This window comes from Acartia tonsa, chromosome 5, assembly GCF_053477335.1.
Source record: "Acartia tonsa isolate MP-2025a chromosome 5, ASM5347733v1, whole genome shotgun sequence".
Taxonomy (NCBI): Eukaryota; Metazoa; Arthropoda; class Copepoda; order Calanoida; family Acartiidae; genus Acartia; species Acartia tonsa.
The window spans coordinates 44,800,320-44,819,901 of NC_137264.1; the positions used below are offsets into that span (position 1 = coordinate 44,800,320).

General features: G+C 33.7%; 1 protein-coding gene across 26 annotated transcripts in view; it reads left to right on the forward strand.

Annotated features, from left to right (window-relative positions):
- Nucleotides 1-1,871: 1,871 nt before the first annotated feature.
- Nucleotides 1,872-19,582, forward strand: part of lap (phosphatidylinositol-binding clathrin assembly protein lap) — a 329,664-nt gene continuing 311,953 nt past the window's right edge. For all 26 annotated transcript variants that reach the window (XM_080161852.1, XM_080161866.1, XM_080161867.1 and 23 more), the window contains exon 1: nt 1,872-1,915. The gene's annotated coding sequence lies outside the window, so the exon portion shown is untranslated. The remainder of the gene's footprint in view (nt 1,916-19,582) is intronic.

The following is a 19,582-nucleotide window of genomic DNA, read 5'->3' on the forward strand; positions in this document are numbered from 1 at the left end:
TTTTCTAATTTGATATTTGTGCTATATTGAATACACACCTTGTTTAAAGGGTAAAGATACAGGGGTCTAAAGGAATAAGACAATGGCCGATAAATTGATGTCCATCCCTAATGATGATTTACCAAATTACCCATTCTATAGATTACAATTAGTGTGTGGAACGTTGGCATTCTCAAATTAAAGAAAAACCCCAATAGTTATTCAATAACAGTTCCCAAAGTTGTTAAGCCAACTAATAAGATAACGTTATTATAACACTTTAGGGACTAGTGTAATGAACACTAAGAGATATAAGTTTTCCGGAATTTTAATGTAGGGTGTAGATTTGAAATCTGCATCAAATTTTAAGGATTTTTTATAAAATTCGTTTTTTGTAAAATTCTTTATCTAAAAGCGAAAATACATTTTAAGTTAATTAATTTTGACCAATAGGATAGGTGGATTTTAAACTACCTGCGCTCTAATTGGTTGAATGATGTACGACATCCAATCAGAGCGCAGATTTTTTAAATCCACCAATCACAGATGCCAAAATAATTAACTTAATTTGTATTTCCGCTTTTAGATAAAGAATTATACAAAAAACGAATTTTATAAAAAATCCTTAAAATTTGATGCAGATTTCAAATCTACTCCCTACATTACAATTCCAGAAAACTTATATCTCTTAATGAACACCCTAATGTACCCTCCCTCCGTGGTAATGATGTTTGGATGTTATGTGATAAAACACTCTAGATCAATATCTGGTCTAATAAAATTAGACCTTAAACAAGGGTGACAACATTCAAAGAATCCAATTTCAAGCAAAAAGACTAAAGAAGGTGTATCAACTATTTTTTTTATAGCTAGCCGGTTCTTTTAGTAAGTAGTAGATGTAAAATTTTTCATAGAATTCAGATATGCAATCGGTTTTTTTGTAGACCTCTTATTTTTTAAGTAATTTAAGTTTAAAAAAAAAAAAATTAAGTCGATTTTAAGGTACTAAAATGCAACAAAAAAAAGAAAGAAAATGGTCATTATGAACAAAAATAGTAAGATCTTTAATTTGACACCTTACTTTTTCAATTCTGTCAGGTAATTATTGAAAAAATCGATTTTTTTAAACCCACGAGAATAAAAACTTTGAACTTAATTTTATTATTTCACAAATAAAAAAATATGGGTTCATATATACCATTAGAATCAGAAAAATATTACGAATCCATTGTAAGCAAAATTGAAAAAAAAAGTTTACAATATAGTATATAAACTACAATAAAAGGAATTATATGAAAATATCATATTATGTTGTACAGGCAACGTCTTAATTCTTCAATTGAGTATAAAAATGGGAAGGGGGTTAAGAGGGGGTAAAGAGGGGGTAAAAAAGGGAAAACAATAGTGTTGTCTGAACAAAAAAAATAATTGGCCATTTCTGTAATTTTTTAATTTTTTAATTTTTTTCAATTTTGCTTACAATGGATTCGTAATATTTTTCTGATTCTAATGGTATATATGAACCCATGTTTTTTATGTCTGTTCGAGAAAATATTTAGGTCTAAAGTTTTTATTATACCAAGGTTAAAAAAATAGATTTTTTCAATAATTACTCAACAGAATTTTAAAAGTAAGGTGTCAAATTAAAGATCTTACTATTTTTGTTCTTACTGACCATTTTCTTCTTTTATTTTGTTGCGTTTTAGTACCTTAAAACCGACTTAATTATTTTTTTAAAAAACTTAAATTACTTAAAAAATAAGAGGTCTACAAAAAAACCGATTGCATATTTGAATTCTATGAAAAATTTTACATCTACTACTTACTAAAAGAACCGGCTAGCTATAAAAAAAAAAGTTGATACAACTTCTTTCCAATTAAAATTGCTAATTGTCTAAACTGACCAAGCTAAATTTGCTTGATTCACTTCACTAAGAGATGCGAATGATAATTAGTATTTTTTACTTGAAATATATTGCTGAATGAAGATGTAGACTTTTTACTTTTTAATTGGGTTTAGAAAGATTTCTAACTGAATAGTTTTTTTTCCAATTAAAAGCTGCCCTGAAAACAAAACCAATTAGCTCAAGCAGTTTTTGGGGATCTCTAGCTTCATGATAGAATTAAATAAAAAGGCAAAAATCTTAAAAAGGACCCATAATTGTCTTAAGAATCACCCTTTCCAAGATTAAATTATACGGAAAGAGTCGACTCCCCAAAACAAATAGAAAAATAAAACCCCCACCCCCTCACCTGTCCGCCCCATAAATAACTACTTTCAAATTTGCATTTACGATGTTGCTTTATGTATCGGTAAAAATGATCAGCAAATTTAGATTAGGGTTTGATTCTCGTCCTTTTAATTTGTCATAACTGTGATATGTTAGTTATATCGTTTTGATGATGCTAGTTTCTACAAACCAATCAACATCTATGAAAAGTCCCCAAAGTTTTTCAGAAAACGAGTGATATAACTTGTTTACAAAACTTAAAGTACAAATGTAATTTAAAGTCCATGTCCACTCCCTCCTTAGATTTTTTGGCGCTGTCACTCTTTAATTGTTTATATTAATTAGTTTGCCTAAAAGTAAAAAGTCGAGCTTCGCTTTAATGTCATTCTTGCTCAATTGTGATTTTTATTTTATGGTATAGAATTTGTATTATAAGATAAATTGTAAAGTAAAATATGATAAAACTCTGATAACTTGTTGTTACCCAGAGATCTAAAGGGATAAAACAATGCCCGATAAATTGATGTACATATCCAATGATAATACACAAAATCAGCTTTTCTGCAGTTTACAATTAGTGGTTGAAAAAATTGGACACTCAACTTAATGAACTAATTAATCAAAAGTCCCCAAAATTGTTAATCCAGCAAATAAGAAAGCGATTTTATAAACTTTGAGGACTGGTTTAATAATTAATCCAATGTCCCCCTCCCTCCTTGTGTTGTTACCATTCAAATGACAATAATGTAATAATATACAATACACTTATTATCTATAATTATAAAGATAATTATTATCAATTTATATCTATTGTTACACATATATTTACATAAACTTGACCTTTTGTCCAGGGATTTAAAGGAATAAGACAATTGCCGATAAATTTATGTACATCCCCACAATATTGATTCACAAAAATATTATTTGTTTAGATTACAATTAGTTGTTAAAAAACATTTGGACACTAATAAACCTAATGAACCAACCAATCAAAATTAAAAGTCCCAAAAGTTGTCAAGCACACGAATAAGAAAACGTTATTATAATACTAGGCGGACTATTGTAATAAACAGCCCAATGTTCCCTCCATCCATGCTTTTTGTGTAAGATAAGATAAGATAAGATTTATTTTCCTCAAAGGTACAACATATTTTATTAGATATATATTATAAATTATGTTACTATGCTTGATTTGTTTGATTCATCTGGTTTGTTGTGTTTGGTGCAGGTTAGATAATAATATACATAATAACAATTATTAAGTACCTAGCATGGAATTGGCCGAACTTCATCTCCACCTAGTTACCAGGCCAGTTTAAATTGAATGGAGACAATATTTTACAATAAAAATTCCATGCAACATTGTACCAGATAGTTGGCATAACCCTTTAAGGGTTGTGGAGCCACTGGTGTACTTTGACGCTTGCCAAGCCGATACAATGTTATATGTGCAAATAAATAATAATCTTAACAATGAAACAATATCTTGCTGTGTATTTCAGACATCCTCCTACTATCAGTTGCAACTTCTCCAAGCGTGAATTCGGAACAATTAAGGAACCAAAACCTCCATAAGGAGTCGCTATTCCCGTTGAGATCCCTTTTCAGCTCCAAATAGACAGTTTCCTTTATATCAAATTATTTTCATTATAGAGTGGAGTTTTGTCCGGGTTTTAAGGACATCTCCACACCAATAATTACAGGATAACGGCAAATTTCGCGATAACACTTGGTCCAATCCAAAAAATCCAAAAAAAAACCAAAGAAAAGTCCAAAAAAGGACAAGAATACCCTAATAATAATCATATCGTGTACTTAAGTGAACAAGGTGTAATGGTTGGTTTCGATTCCTACGGAATCTGATTTTTATTTTTGAGAATGGATATAAAAAATCCTAAGAATAGGTCATATGCGATTCCTACGGAATCTGATTTTGGTATTTTGATAATGGGAGTGTGTCCCTAAATATGTATGGTTCGATTCCTCCGGAATCTGATTTTTGTGTTTTGAGAACTGGTCACAGCATGGCTGTGAATGGGGCAACAAAATGGGAGAGGAAGAGGGGGGGGGGGGAGGGGGTTTTAAGGGAAGGCGAAAACGTATCATTAATCCATTGATTCCACCCCTTTTTGAAGGTAAAAGGGTGAAAGTGGGTCATGTTAAAAAAGACTGTGGCGTGCTATTGCGCGCGTAATTTGGTTATAGCTTTGCTTTAGTGAGGTTTAAATCTTACTATTGTTTAGACACGAAATGTTCGGAGAGGAAGAATACCAACAAATGTGGCAGCCGCTACGCAATAGATTGACAATAACATATGAACGACTTCTCAATATAGTTAATGGTGACAATGTCAGTGACGAAGTACGTCGTGAGGTAGCCCGTCTTCTATACCAACAGGGTTATTTAGAAACCGAGTTGGCCCTCACACTATACAACCCAAACAAGGACATGGAGTTTCATGAAGCTAAATTGGGTGAAATTGCTGAGCGGATAACTGCTCAAGAGGGGGCCTGTCTCCAGCTATAGTTCCAGAAGTTGGCCATTTCCGGTTTGAACCAGTTACGGTCAAGTTCTCTACGACTTTATATACAAGATATCCGCAAAAATATCCGCAAAAACACCCGCGGAAATGTCCACATGATGTTCACAAAAATCAACAAAAATCAACAATGAATCAACAGAAAAAAACTGCAAAAAGTTACTGATATGGCTATTGAAATATAAAATTGTTTTTGAAGAATAATACAGTTTAGTTTTATCCAAAAAAGTAAAAGTATTAAAATATCATAAATTATCATAAATTCATTGATTTGTTTAATAAATCCTAGATATCTTGCTATGAACTTTTATTTTTTATGAAGGATGTATAGAGTAATAGGATGTCTGTTAATATTTCGCTATGGATTAATTTTCATTAGCATAAAAAAAAGTGAAGTGAGAAACTGGTTAAAATAAGGGAGATGGGTCAGGGAATTCAACAGGTTAGGGGGAGGAGGGGGGGAAAAAACTAGAAGGGGAGTGGTGGGTGGTTTGTGCGCGGCCGTGACTTCCAGCTAGACAGACGGAGCGGCGCCTATCGTTTGGTATATACTGGGGGGGAGAAAAATAGGGGGAGGGGGGAAGAGTGGTTTTCCGGTAAAGCACGGCAGAATAAAGCAAAAGAATAAAGCAAAAGAGGGGGCGGGGGGGAGACAATTGGTTGTAAAGCATAGGGGGAATACGCGGGAAATCGGAAGTAGGGAAAGTTATTTATTAATTAATAAGTTAAATTAAGATTGAATAATGTATGGTATTAAGACACAAGGGGGGTATAAATATGGGGGTGGGTAGGGTCAAAGTTCAATTGTCTCAGAAATGTCAGATCAAGAAGAGGAAGTTGGACAAGGCCAAGGTGCTTTACCGGATGGGGCGCCGGAAGTTCCGGAGGAGGCTGGAGGAGAAGAAGATGTTCCCCTCCAAGACCAGGTGCAGGAGCTCATCGCCATGTTGAACTCAAGCGATGAAATCGATGATCCTGCACCCGTGCACGGCGTCCAGCAGCTGCTGAACCTCGCGGCAGTGCCTGATCTACTCCCATTTCCGGGGGTAGACAGGCGCTGTCTGGACCTCTGGTTTATGGTCAAGAGGAGGTTAATGGGCGTCGTGTACGAGGGCGACAGACTTATGTGGAGGAGATTCCGCCAAGATGCCATCGATGAGGAGATCCTCCGCATGATGTACTCCAACTATGGGTTAGTCGTGAGGCTAATTTCAGTAATGCCCACGTACGCCCGCTCCTTCCAGGCCAACATGGATTCCATCGCCACCATGGACCGCTTGGTCACCGTCCAGCAGGACCTTGTGGAGGAGCTCCTCCAACAGGAACCCGACGACGTCGATGACTCCAGCGACTACGACGAGTAGATGGCTATGCCCACTACATGAGCTTAACCAGTCCAGTCAGCGATAGTCATATATTAAACAAAATTTTCGATATCTAAATTTGAATAAATAAATATATTTTTGGTCAAAATTATGAAAAAACTTTGTTATTTTTTTATTAGATAAAATAGAGGTAGAGGTTGCGCGATTCGTTAGTTGCTTGATAAAAAATATATAATATAATAGAAGAAGTCAAAGTCAAAATATAAAATGTAAAATGAATAAAGTGGATAAGAAACAAACTATGCTAAAGCTACTCTATACATAGGTATGTATGTCGGTTCCTACGGAACCTACTCGTTGAGATTTGAGGTTAAAGAAATGCTGTTTTATTATTTTTTTGGTATAGAAATTAAGTGCTTACAAAAAGTCGAGGGCTAAAGATACGAATAGAAACTTAGTTAGAACAAAAAATTGTTAAATAGAGGAAGAGAAAAAATAAAGTATTTGCTTTTTTTTTAAGAAAGTAAGTAATAAGTAAGTAAAATATCTTTCTTGAGAATAATTTTATTATCAATCAGTTTAATTTCAAAAATAAAATATTTGCTTTTTTAAAATATTTGCTTTTTTAAAACTCAATCTTGTTTAGGTAATAAGTAAAACATTTTTTCTTAAAAATATTTTTATTATCAATTAGTTTAATTCAAGTGGAAGGTTGTTGAATATAGTTGGGAAAGAGTTAAGAGGGGCGTGCAGGAGAAAGTTTCTATTGGTGCCCGGTTCGTAAGCAAAGTTGTTCCTGTTCCTAGTGCCATACGTATGTCTGTCTTGAACAAAATTCCAGGTGTTTTCGAAAATTTTGGGAAAATTGCCTAATTTATAGGCGTGCATAAATTTACAAACATTGAATTCAATTAACAGGTTAAATGGAAGTATGCCATTAGATTTAAAGAATTCAGCTGTGTGAGCTCTGCTAGGTAAATTTTCGATTATTCTAATGGCTTGCTTCTGCAACTTAATGATTGGTGCTAACAGATACATAGGACAGGCAGTGAACAGGAGACAACAATATTCGATATTCGACTTAATATAAGAAGAATAGAGTAGCTTTAAGTGTTTCTTGTCCAACAAATGACGCATTACTTTCATACTATAAATTATTTTAGAGACTTTGCTATAGACTTTTTCAAGATGATAAGAAAACTTCATTTTCTCGTCCAATTGAATTCCCAAGTGTTTGATACTACCCTCATTGGTACCGCTCACAAGATCCAACTTAGTGATTTTTGACTCATCATTTTCGTTATGATTATTCATTGTTTACATAGACTTCAAAGTTGGTCTTAGCGGCGAGCTCAGCGGGGGTGAGTATCTCACGGGGGGAGGAAAAGACCATACATTTGGTCTTGCGGGGGTGAATAAGAAGTTTATTGGCATTGTACCATTGGGTCAGTCTGGGGACAAGCTCCTTTGCAAGGTTGATCAATTGTATAATATTCTGCTTTTCAATGAAGCCCACTGCGTCATCAGCAAAGAGATTGATTAGGATCTCTTCACTGCATGAAACAAGGTCATTGATAAAAATCAAAAAAAGAATTGGTCCCAGGACTGACCCCTGAAGTACGCCAATGATAATGAATTCAATTGTGGAGGAGAAAAGGCCCTTAAAATATACACGCTGTTTCCTATTTGCATAATAACTACGGAACCAATCAAGTGCAACCCCCCTTATCCCTGAATTCTCCAGTTTGCTAAAAAGGATGTCCCTATTTATCATGTCGAAACACTTCCTTATGTCCAAAAATATGGCCATACAGGAAGTGTCTCGACTGAGTGCTTGGGTGATCAATGTGCTTAAGTTCAATACATTGTGAAAGGTTGAGATTCCTTTCATGAAGCCAAACTGGCGGTTGCTAAAAAAAGACCGATCTTCCAAGAACTTAACCAGCGTTTCACAGACATATTTTTCAATGGGCTTGGAAAAGTTGTCAATGAGTGAAATTCCTCGATGATTATCTGCCTCGCTGAGTGAACCTGATTTGTGAAGGACAACTATTTTGGAAGTTTTCATTTTTTCAGGAAAAGTGCCATTTTGAAGTGATAAATTATAAACATGTGTTAAGGGAGTGGCAATGGTATCAGCACAGCGAGACAGAACATACATCGAGACATCATTTATGTCTGTGGAACGCTTAGGTTTAATACTACGAATGATATTAATAACCTTGAAGGGGTACAATGGCTCAAAGAAGAGGGAATCTTGACATGGGGGTGGTAAATATTCAAAGAAATTTTTGGGGGTGGAAGGAATTTCAGGCCTTAGGGAAGACCCAATCTGACTAAAATAACGATTAAATTCATTAGCTATTTCTTGGTCATTTTCAATTTTGTTTGGGCCTACTTGAAGGTATGTGCACTCAGGGGAAGATTTACTAAACCCAATGACTTCCTTTAGGGTTTTCCAGAGTTTTTTCCCATCCCCGTTTGCATCTCTTATTTGTTGTCTGTAATATTCAATCTTTGCTCTTCTCACTTGCCTATTGTAATTATTCCTATAGACATTGTAAATACTTTCATTTTCAATTGTTTTGTCTTTTAAAAAGTTGCTGTACAAAATATCTCTATGCAATCTACAACGCAATAAAAAGTCTGACATGAAAGGCTGCTGAGGCTGGGTACGTTTGTTTTTTCGTTTTTTTCTAACTGGACACTTTTCATTATAAAGTCTCAAAAAGGTTGAAATAAAGTTATCATAAGCAATGTTTGTGTTGTCTTGGTTTAAAACGTGATTCCAGTTAGTGTGGTAGAGTGCATAGTTTAAGGCATCAAAGTTTTCATCATTCAATTCTCTTTTTTCAAAGAAATCTGGAGGTTTGGGTTTATTTACTCTGTCTATTCGGAATGAATTAATAATTGGCAAGTGATCGGAGATTTTTGAAGTTAAGACAAAGGAAGACATTAGGTTTTGAATAAAGTTACCTACCCCGAATAAATCAAGAAGGGTTGCAGTGGTTCTAGTTACTCTAGTAGCTCTGGTAACGGTATTTATGATACCGTTAAAGGAAAAAGACTCAATAATTCTCATGGAGTTGCTATTTATATTATTTATTTTGAAAAGATCAAAATTGAAATCTCCTACAATGAAGTATGGTATGCTTAAAGCTGCTATTCTATCAATCAGGTCCAAAAAAAGTTCAAAAAATTCTTCTATTTCAGCACTACTCTGATTGGGTGGCCGATAACAGTTTAGTAAGCAAAACTTTAGTCCATTGTGGGAAATTTTTAAGCAAATAGATTCAAGAATATTTTCTTTAAATGAAAATTTATCAAATAGTTTATCTACTTTATAATATTTGCTTACTAGAATACCCACCCCTCCCCCCCTACTTTTTGTGCGGAGTTTAACATGCCAATCGTAATTATTAATTCCATAGCAATCCATATTTACATCCTTATTCAGCCATAATTCTTGAAAACACAGAACATTTAAGTGGATATCATGTTGTCTAAAGAAGTCTACAGTGGAGACAATATCATTGTATTTAGAATGTAATGACTGACAATTAATACTAAAAATATTGAGAAGGTTTTCATTGAATGTTTTCAGTTTCTGTACGATACCTTGTTCACTTGAAAAAACGCAATTTATTCCGAATTCGTTCTCAAAATCGTTAAAGTAGTCGCCGTAAATCGGATTCATAAGATTTAGACCAATGTTATCGTTTAAGTTACCGTAATCCTGGTTAATCTGATCATTAGGGAGGTTTGTCATAGCAGAGCTGGTCCAGGAGCACCGCAGGAGGAATCGTCTTAACATCAAGTATGGACATCTGAAACACAGTAGATATTAGTGGACAAATAAAAATAGGTAATATACAATATATTATCGTTAAAGCGAAAAAAATTACCATATTTACTATGGTTATTCCGATAGCGTTTAGTTTATGTGTGTGTTGGGGGTGGCAACACATTTCAAGCTAGTTTAGTTCCCCCTACTCATTTTCATACAAGTTCCAAGTATTTTATATGCTAATCAGCAGAAAAATAAGAAAAATAGATTGAAATTAATATGCTATGTTGGCGTTCTAACAAGTTGGGTAATATTTAATATTAATATTATAATAATATAGAGTTTACGTGGATATAAACATTAAGTTTTTCGAAATAAATCACTTTGTAAATGAATTTAAAAATGATGATAATAATTTTGTTAAGTACCTTTTTTTCCGACGTATAAGATACTTAACCTCATGATGTGATTACCGCCTTTGTAGCTTTGCTTTGCTTAGCTTTGTTGGCGGTGTCTCTAGCTTTGGCCCTCGTGGCCACAGGATCAGAAGGTGCTGAGTCAACGACAGGGGCAACAGGTACAGAAGGTGCTGAGTCAACGACAGGGGCAACAGGTACGGAAGGTGCTGAGTCAACGACAGGTGTAGATGCGGCAGATGCGGCAGACGTGGCGGCAAGTGCGGCGGTGTGTGTGGCGGTAGGTACGGCAATAGATGCCGCAGGTACGGCGACAGACACGGCGGCAAGTGCGGCAGACGTGGCGGCAGATGCGGCGGCGGTCACGGCGGCAGGTGCGGCGGTGAGCGCGGCGGCAGGTGCGGCAGTGAAATCAGCTGTAGCGGCGGCTGCGGATGCGACGGCGGCAGGTACTGACTGACTGACTGACTGACTATTATCTTCTTAATATCATTCAAATATTGATACAGATTCTTCAACAGAGGGTAGCTACTCTTATATCTTAAGCTTACTTAAACATATTGACAGATAGATAGATAGATAGATAGATAGATAGATAGATAGATAGATAGATAGATAGATAGATAGATAGATAGATAGATAGATAGATAGATAGATAGATAGATAGATAGATAGATAGATAGATAGATAGATAGATAGATAGATAGATAGATAGATAGATAGATAGATAGATAGATAGATAGATAGATAGATAGATAGATAGATAGATAGATAGATAGATAGATAGATAGATAGATAGATAGATAGATAGATAGATAGATAGATAGATAGATAGATAGATAGATAGATAGATAGATAGATAAATAGATAGTTTGATGGATAGATATATATATATATATATTAATAGATAGAAAAAAAAATAAAGAAAATTGTGTATAAAATCTTCCTTGCTAAATAGCAATTACCATTTTAAGTATTATAGTTTAATTATGGGGATAATTAACATTATTTCTATTAAATACAGGGTCCAAGGTTCAAACATGACATTTTTTAATGTCCATTTTTATGATGATGATATTAGGCTTTTCAAAGAAAATATTTTATATGATATGGTGAACCTATCCACTTCATTAAAAGCGAAGCATTTCTATAATTAGGGTAGGTCTGTCCATACGTCCGTAACGGTTAGCTTTTTTCGTTAATTTACATGGTGATTCTTTTAATAGTTAGGTACGATTTAGAAAGCAACTCTATAATCATCACCAAAATGTCCGTACGTCCATTTTAAACATGTTGATTTTTTTACTTTTTTAACAACAAATTTTTATGTGATCTAATCATCCGATTGATCTGATTTTTGGTATATTGATTCGAACCTAGTAAAAGTGTCTGACTTTTTATCTTTGTGACGTAACAAAAATCCATCTCTTTTTTAGGGGTTTCCTTTTCCACCTCCCCTCTCATCCTTCGATTTTTGTTACGTCACAAAGATAAAAAGTTAGACACTATTACTATGTTCTTGTTTCCTGGGACAACAGCGAAGCAACTCTACAATCAAGTCCTAAAAATGTTAGTATGTCCATAAACATTATCCTGAATCTTGCTTTGGTTCTTATACATTTATATTATGATTATTCAGTTCTGACACTGTACAAGTGTTAATGTCCGTTTGTCCTATCGTTTCAGTGCTTCGCTTTTATGGATGTTGTCATCCTTGTTGCAATTAAGATTTCTAGAAACCAAAAAGGTGTTTTAATATATTCAAAGCATTTCTATAATCAAGTGTTAAAATGTATGTATTATACTTATCTTGTATTTATACATATAATTTTGTGATAGTTTTTTTCAAGCTTCTAAGTAATGTTGAATATTAAATGCTCTGTTATTCTATAAATATATCAATTTTCGTTTGTTATACTTTCTTATTTGTTAAGCTTCGCTTTTATGGATGTTGTCATCCTTATTTTACTTACAAATTCTAGGCTGATTTGAACCGAGGACCCTGTAGATTATTAGCATAGTAATTATTATTAAGACACCATATTTAGAAAAATAACATACCATCTTGCACGGGCGTTTTTAGGGAAAAGACAATGGGCGATAAATTAATACACAAAATAAATCCTTCTGTAGATTAATGCAATTGAAGTAAAAATTTCGACACTAACAAATATTTTTAAAAGTGTTCAAAGATTTTAAGCGAACGAATTAAAGGGCATTTAAAAAAAAACTTTTGGCACCAATATAATTTACAGTCCAATGTCCCCCCCCCCCTGCATGATGAGTAATGAGAATATTTCTTCAAGTAAATAAGATAATTTGATAATTAGACAATTTTTCATCTCAGACTTAATACACAACAAGAACGCTAATATCAAATTATAGCAATATTAGCGAAACACTTTGAACAAATATTGATGAATAACTAAACCAAAAAAATCAAGGATAAAAATATCATAAATTCCGTGTGAACATATCGAGTTTTTTTTATTTCGACGTACTAACGTTTCTAGTCTCGATTATAAAAATGCTTTGCTTATAATTTGATGCCTAGTCGTCCAAGGAGTCCTATGTTTAGAATATTTCAAATTTTTTTGATCGTTTAATTATAGAGGTGATCAATAGATTCTTATAATAAAGTAACAGGATGTCTGTCTGTTTGTCGCTCTCTCTGTCTGTCTGTTTGTGTGTACCGAAGGATCTCGCTAACCGCTGAACCGATCGGGCTTTCCTTAACAGGGTGGCTTCTTATAGGTCCTGGGAAGGATTATAACTATTTTAGGTAAGGGAACCACCACCCTCCCAAGAGAAATCACAAGAAATCAAATTTTTTTGACGCGTAAGACTTCAACGCAATATAACGAGGTATCGTAGAGACTTGAACGCAAATTAAGGTAGGTATCGTAGAGACTTGAACCAAAAAAACATTTACAGTGCCACTAGAGGCCTCTGATGGCGTAACCGCTAGTTGTATATGAAGATATAAGGAAAAACATTGTAATGTTAATTTTCTCTTTTATTTTATTCATGTTAATGTATTCATATACATAATTGAAATATTAAAATTTATTGAATACTGTGAAATTATATAATAACTTAAGGCAAAAGCATATCATTTTAAGGTCTAACTTTTTTTTACAAATCATCCTTACTACTTCACATTGTCAATAGCATATTCGCCCCCATCCTTTCTTGGGCTACGCGAGTATCTATTAATCCAGTCACATCTTCTTGGAGAAAGTTTTGTTATTGAGGCCATATCACTTAGAGGGTTGATGACTTCACTAACTTACCTTGCCCGCACCGTGGCTTAGCTAGCACGTGCCGCATCCGCTCATCGTGATAGGTTCGAATCTTGGCGCCCGACACCGCGTCATAACTAAAGAAGTTAAATATAATTTCTTCTGCTGCTATGTCAGGTGACAACATAAACAACGTTATCCTTCTTAATATTGGAATGACTGAACAAATCAAGCAAGGAATAACTCTAATACAATATTCAAACCTTTAAAGATCATCGAATAAGAGAATGGGTTTTCCAGACTTTGGGGACCAGCTTAATCTTCAGTAATTTCTCCCTCTCTGATTTCATTCCAAAAACTAACAGTAAATTTATTTATATGTTATTATAATTTGAGTTAATACAATAGATTATGGTACATAAATACACATATTTATAAATATATATTGCTATATACAAAGTCTTATAACATATATGTTCATACAATACTGAAAATAAATTATAAAAGATAATCACAAAATACAATGAATTGTATATTAACAAGGATGACAATATCCATAAGAGAGAAGCTCTGAAACGGTAAAACAAAGCGAACATTAACACTTGTAAAGTGTCAAAACTGAAGAAACAGAATATAAATGTTTAAACATAAACAAAATTTTAAGTCAATTTGTTGGAAAACTGAGTAAATACAGGATATGTTAAATGACATACTTACATTTTTAAGACTTGATTATAGAGAAGCTTCGTTTATAACATGGAACTTTATTGTCCTAAGAATCAGTATTCCAAATAACAGATGAATAGGATGATTATATAACATTTAAAATTGTTGTCAAAAAAGTAAAAAAATCAGCATGTTTAAAATGGACGCACAATACTAAACTTTCCTGGAAAGCAGAAACCACGGGATCTTGCTTCGTACGGACAGACTGACAGACATTAAATCACTTTAAATTTTTGTTGTGTATTATCATAGGCACTCTTTTTAAACAATAGCAAGTTGAAGCTATTATATATCTGGCCCGGGGCACTAAACAATATATATTTCATTACCAGATAATCTCAAACTTTAAAACTTCATTAAGTTTCCAATTCAAAGAGGGATGAGTACAGGGGGAGGGGGGTGTTCAAGGGGGCGGATGGTTTTTAAGAGATTTTGTATGGAGATTTGGCAGGGAGTAAGGGAGGGGACAATGGATCGAATATTCAATCTTTAGGAGTCTCAGACTTTGGGGACTGGCTTAAAGGGAATGTGCAAGAATTTAGCAGTTTCTGACTGAGTTTGGGGACTTGCGCAAGAAATGCCGTTACTCGCTATGTTAGTTTTGAATATGTATAGTTTTGCAGACAGAGAGTAGTTCAAATATAAATACACGGCCCCCCTCCCATACTATATTTCACTCCCTTCATCCCCACCTCCTTTTTAAAAGTAGACGAGAAAGGGAAATGGAGAAGGGAGGTGGGGGAAATAAACAGGATAAAAAGGGGCAGGAAGGCGTGCGGGTCATATACTTGCCCATCCAGCTACACGCCTGCCTGCCCCTTTTTTCCGTGTTCACATCACTTGCCCCCAAATCTCTTTTCTCTTTCCCTGTCATCTGAAGAGATCCAGGGAGATATTTCTAGTAATTAATTACAGAATGGTTATGTCAGTCTGTAATACTGGTAATCTTATTTTCAAATGATTGCTTTTTTTCTTGGAACTTTTTTCTTAGTTTATGGTTTTCTAGATTTAATCAACAATCACTTTACAATTTCCACCATATTTTCGGGATTATTCTGGTTTTCATGGCCTTTCTTCAAAAACTCTTAAATTGAATTAATTGCCCATTGTCCCCTCCCTTACTCCCTGGAGATTTGGTGTAGGTAAAATTAAAATTTGTCTGTTGCTTTTCAGTGTTTTATATTCATAGAAAGTTTTAATGTTGTTTTTGTCTTTAATAATTAAATCATTTCTATAATTCTATCAGTTTAGAGTAGCTGGACAAAATGTCTTAAAAATCAGCCATGTAACGTCATAAAAATGAGAGACATGAGAGGAGAAGTGGGAAAGAAAACTCCTTAAAAAGAGAAGGATAATCTCCCATTTTTATAACGCCAAAAGACGCTCTGTCCAGCTAACAGTTTAGATGACAATTTTGTTTACATCAAGAACCTATCCCCCGAATAGGTATGCCTATGTCACTTAAATTTCTCAAGAATAAAGACAACTAACTAACATGTTTAAAATGGACTACGGACTTTCTGGTAATGTTTGATGGGGTAAACACCCCTTTACCCCCACCCGTGGACGTATATACTTGTTACCCCCTGTTTTACCCCTGTTGGGTGATTATTGACCTTATTTAAACTCATATGATTATGTAAGTCTATTCAATGTTTTGTAATAATCTTGAGAAAAAAAATACAAATGTTCTAAATCCCTAATTTCTTATAACTGTACCAGTAGGATCAATCCTACCTCATTATGCTAGAAATTCCTTGTTAATTTAGAAGGCTTATTGTGTCTGATTACACCATCTATCGTAATAAATCCATTACATTTTAATATTCTCTCCCTCTTACTTTACATACTTTGATTGTTAGTTAATCCTAGAGAGAGAGGGAACAATGGGCTGTTTATTACACTAGTCCCCAAAGTTTTAAAATATTATTTTTGTATTCGTTGGGGACTTTAACTAGAATTTGATTGGTTTGTTTATTAAGTTGAGTGTTACAACGTTTCAACCACTTATTTTAATCTACAGACGAGGAAATTTTGTGTGTCATCATTGGGGATGTACTTTAATTTATCGGCTGTCGTTATCGGAGTTAATCCCTATAAGCAAATAAAGTATGTTAAAAGCGAAGCTTTTCTATCTTTAGGGTCGGTCCGTACGTCCGTAGACTCTTTTCGTTAATTTAGGCATGATAGAATTGTCCCATCGATTTCAATCTTTGCATGATGATTCCTATAGGAGTTAGGTACGAGTTAGAAAGCGAATCAACTCTATAATCGTTACCAGAAAGTCCGTACGTCCATTTTAAACATGTTGCTTTTTAACTTTTTTAGTGTAGGTCTTATGAAGCAACACAATTTGATCATGTATTTTAAAAATGACCATTCGTTGCTTTAAAATCTTTATTGGGATTACATTAATTTATCGTCCATTGTCTTATCCCTTAAGATCCCTGAAAAAACTCTACTTAAACTCTAAAGTGTTTACATAAAAGCAAGTAATAATTTGATGATTAATAACAAGTATATCCGAATCCATTAGTCATGAGACTGCCTCCAGATATGCACTAATGTCCCACACTATATAAACCTACACCCTCACATGGAATGGTACAGTCATTGATTTAGATATATTTGTATTATTTGACCAAATATACTCATCAAAAATACATCAAAATAAAAAAATTCTATATTATTTGTGTGTTACAGTTTACTGTTCTATTCAATTATAATAAGCTGTACCCTTAATATTCTAACACTACTTGATATATAAATCTTAATTATATTACTAGCGGCTGCAACTCTAGCTTTGGAGGTGGGGGGGGGATCCTTTTTTTAAAACAATGAAATAGCCTGAAACCAACCCTGTGTAAATGTCAATCTTCCTTTAAAATAGAGAACTAAATCGGTTCAGTGGTTAATGAAATCTTACAAAGAGAAAATATGACATATAAGATTAAGTTTATGAGTGACCTTTTTAAGTAACAATACACCATGTTATAGTTATATTTCAATTTTAAGTATAGTAATAATAATAATAAATATTATTTCTCTATTAGGGCACCCATAGGATTATGGTATGCTTGAATTCAGAGAACGGACCATTATAACATATTCAAGACTGTAATATTTTAAAAATGTATAATGAAGTGTAACAATTAAACGAATTTGGACTCTCCTATTTCATAAAGCAGTAAGATTTTTTTCTGAAGCCTAAGATTTCATTAGTTACTAAACTTATTAAGTTATCCGTTTAAGGGAATATTCACAAAGGACCTTGGATGGATTTAAGCTATTTTAATTTTATATTTAAGTCTTAGGATAGTTTTAGGCTATTTTATGCGCCATACTTACCCCTTAGATACCCTAGAAGCTAGGGGCGTAACCGATAATAATTGAATTTAGAGCTTTATTTTAAAGTTTTAAATTTTTTATTGGTTGGTTTATTAAATTGAGTATTGAAACGTTTCAACCACTAATTTTAATCTACAGAATTAGTAATTTTGTGTGTCATCATTATAGATTTACATCAATTTATCGGCCATTGTCCTATCCCTTTAGATCCCAGATTTTATATTTTTAAGGTATAGTTTCTATACTGTAACATATATAAAATCCGTGGACACCCTATTGTGTATATTATTAATATAGCCGACACAAATTAGCACACTTACAACTTCATTACCCGCATAATTATTGACGTTTATTTACACTTTGAAACTTACTTAAAGTAAATGAACTTTAAATATTGCTTAGAGTAAATTAGGTGGAAAATATAAGCATGACTTTCACAAAAGTTCTTTTATGGTTTGTGGCTTTTAATAGTGCATGTTTAAACATAAAAATATTCTCTGTCCTATATGAAATACTAGCAGATACGCCCCTAGAGGCCTCTAGGGAAGTGGGGGGAAGTAGACCTTTGCCCCTCGGGGATAGGGGGTCACCTTAGTCTATTGGAACGGTGGTGGTATCCTCCCCCAAAATAATTATAAACCTTCCCATCCGTGAATGACCATATCGGTTCAGTGGTTAAGAAGATCTTTCGGTACAGACAGAAGACCTTATACTTTGTGTCATTTGCTTATGCTAGTTTTATAAATAATTACATTTATTGAATCGAAATGGAAAAAAAATAATTAAATTTAAATTATACATTTTATTAAATTGTAAGATTTGGTATCTGATAAAATAGATAGGAGTATCATTAGATATCATATAAACTTTGAATAATAAAATAAATTGTGAAATATCATAATAGAAACATGTATAATCATCTAATAAATATAAAGTTTAAAGTCGCTTCGCCCCTATCCTTTAGGAGCCAGTTTAGTACAGAACAAATTGTCTAAATACAGTTTTTAAGCTTGTGAGAAATATTTTTAGAAGGGACAACTTTGAGGATCTTAGTGAATTTTGATTGTTTGTTTTATTAAGTTGACTTCTCAAACATTTCAACCACTAATTTTACACTACAGAAGTTGTAATTTTGTGTTTCATCTTATTGAGGATGTACATCAATTTTTCTGTAATTGTCTTATCCCTTTAAATCCCTGTATTAAATGCCAATAATTTTGAATTAACACATCAACAGCAACAGCTGGGACGGATACCGGATATCCGGCTGATTTCTTATGCCGGATATCCGGCCCAACCCTAATAATGATAAATAGATTTTATACTCTATAATACACTATCAAGAACAAGATACGAAACACAGGAATCTAAAGGGATAAGACAAGAGTCGATAAATTGATGTTCATTCCTACAGATAATAAACTAAATTCTCCCTTCTGTAGAATATAATTAGTGGTTGAAACGTTTGGACACTCCAAGTACCATCCAATAAAAATTCAATAAAAGTCCCCAAAGTTGTTAAGCCAACGAATATGAGAGCGTTATTATAAAACTTTGGGGACTAGTGTAATAAACAACCCAATGTCCCCTCCTTCCCTGCACGCTATAACAATTTTAAATTATTATGCTTGTTACTTGAATAAATAAATATATAGATAGATAGATGATCAGATATTTGCTTGGTCAAATATGAAATTACTATATTATAATAAGTTCAACGCACTATTGGCGTATAAACCTTGCCCCCCCCCCCCCCCATCTGCAATTTGTTTCCCTTTTCTTGGTATAATCTTAGATTACTTATTATAAGTAAAGCCGATACTAGAATATTAAACTTACCTTTTGATAGTAAAAATTCTCATTTCAAATATGACAGGCGGTTTTACTCATATCCCATATGTGCTAAAAGCTAACGTTGATGGTTAAGGACAGGTTAGAGGTGGATTCTTTAAAAAAATTTGCCCCACTAATCGCTTAGTGGGGCAAACT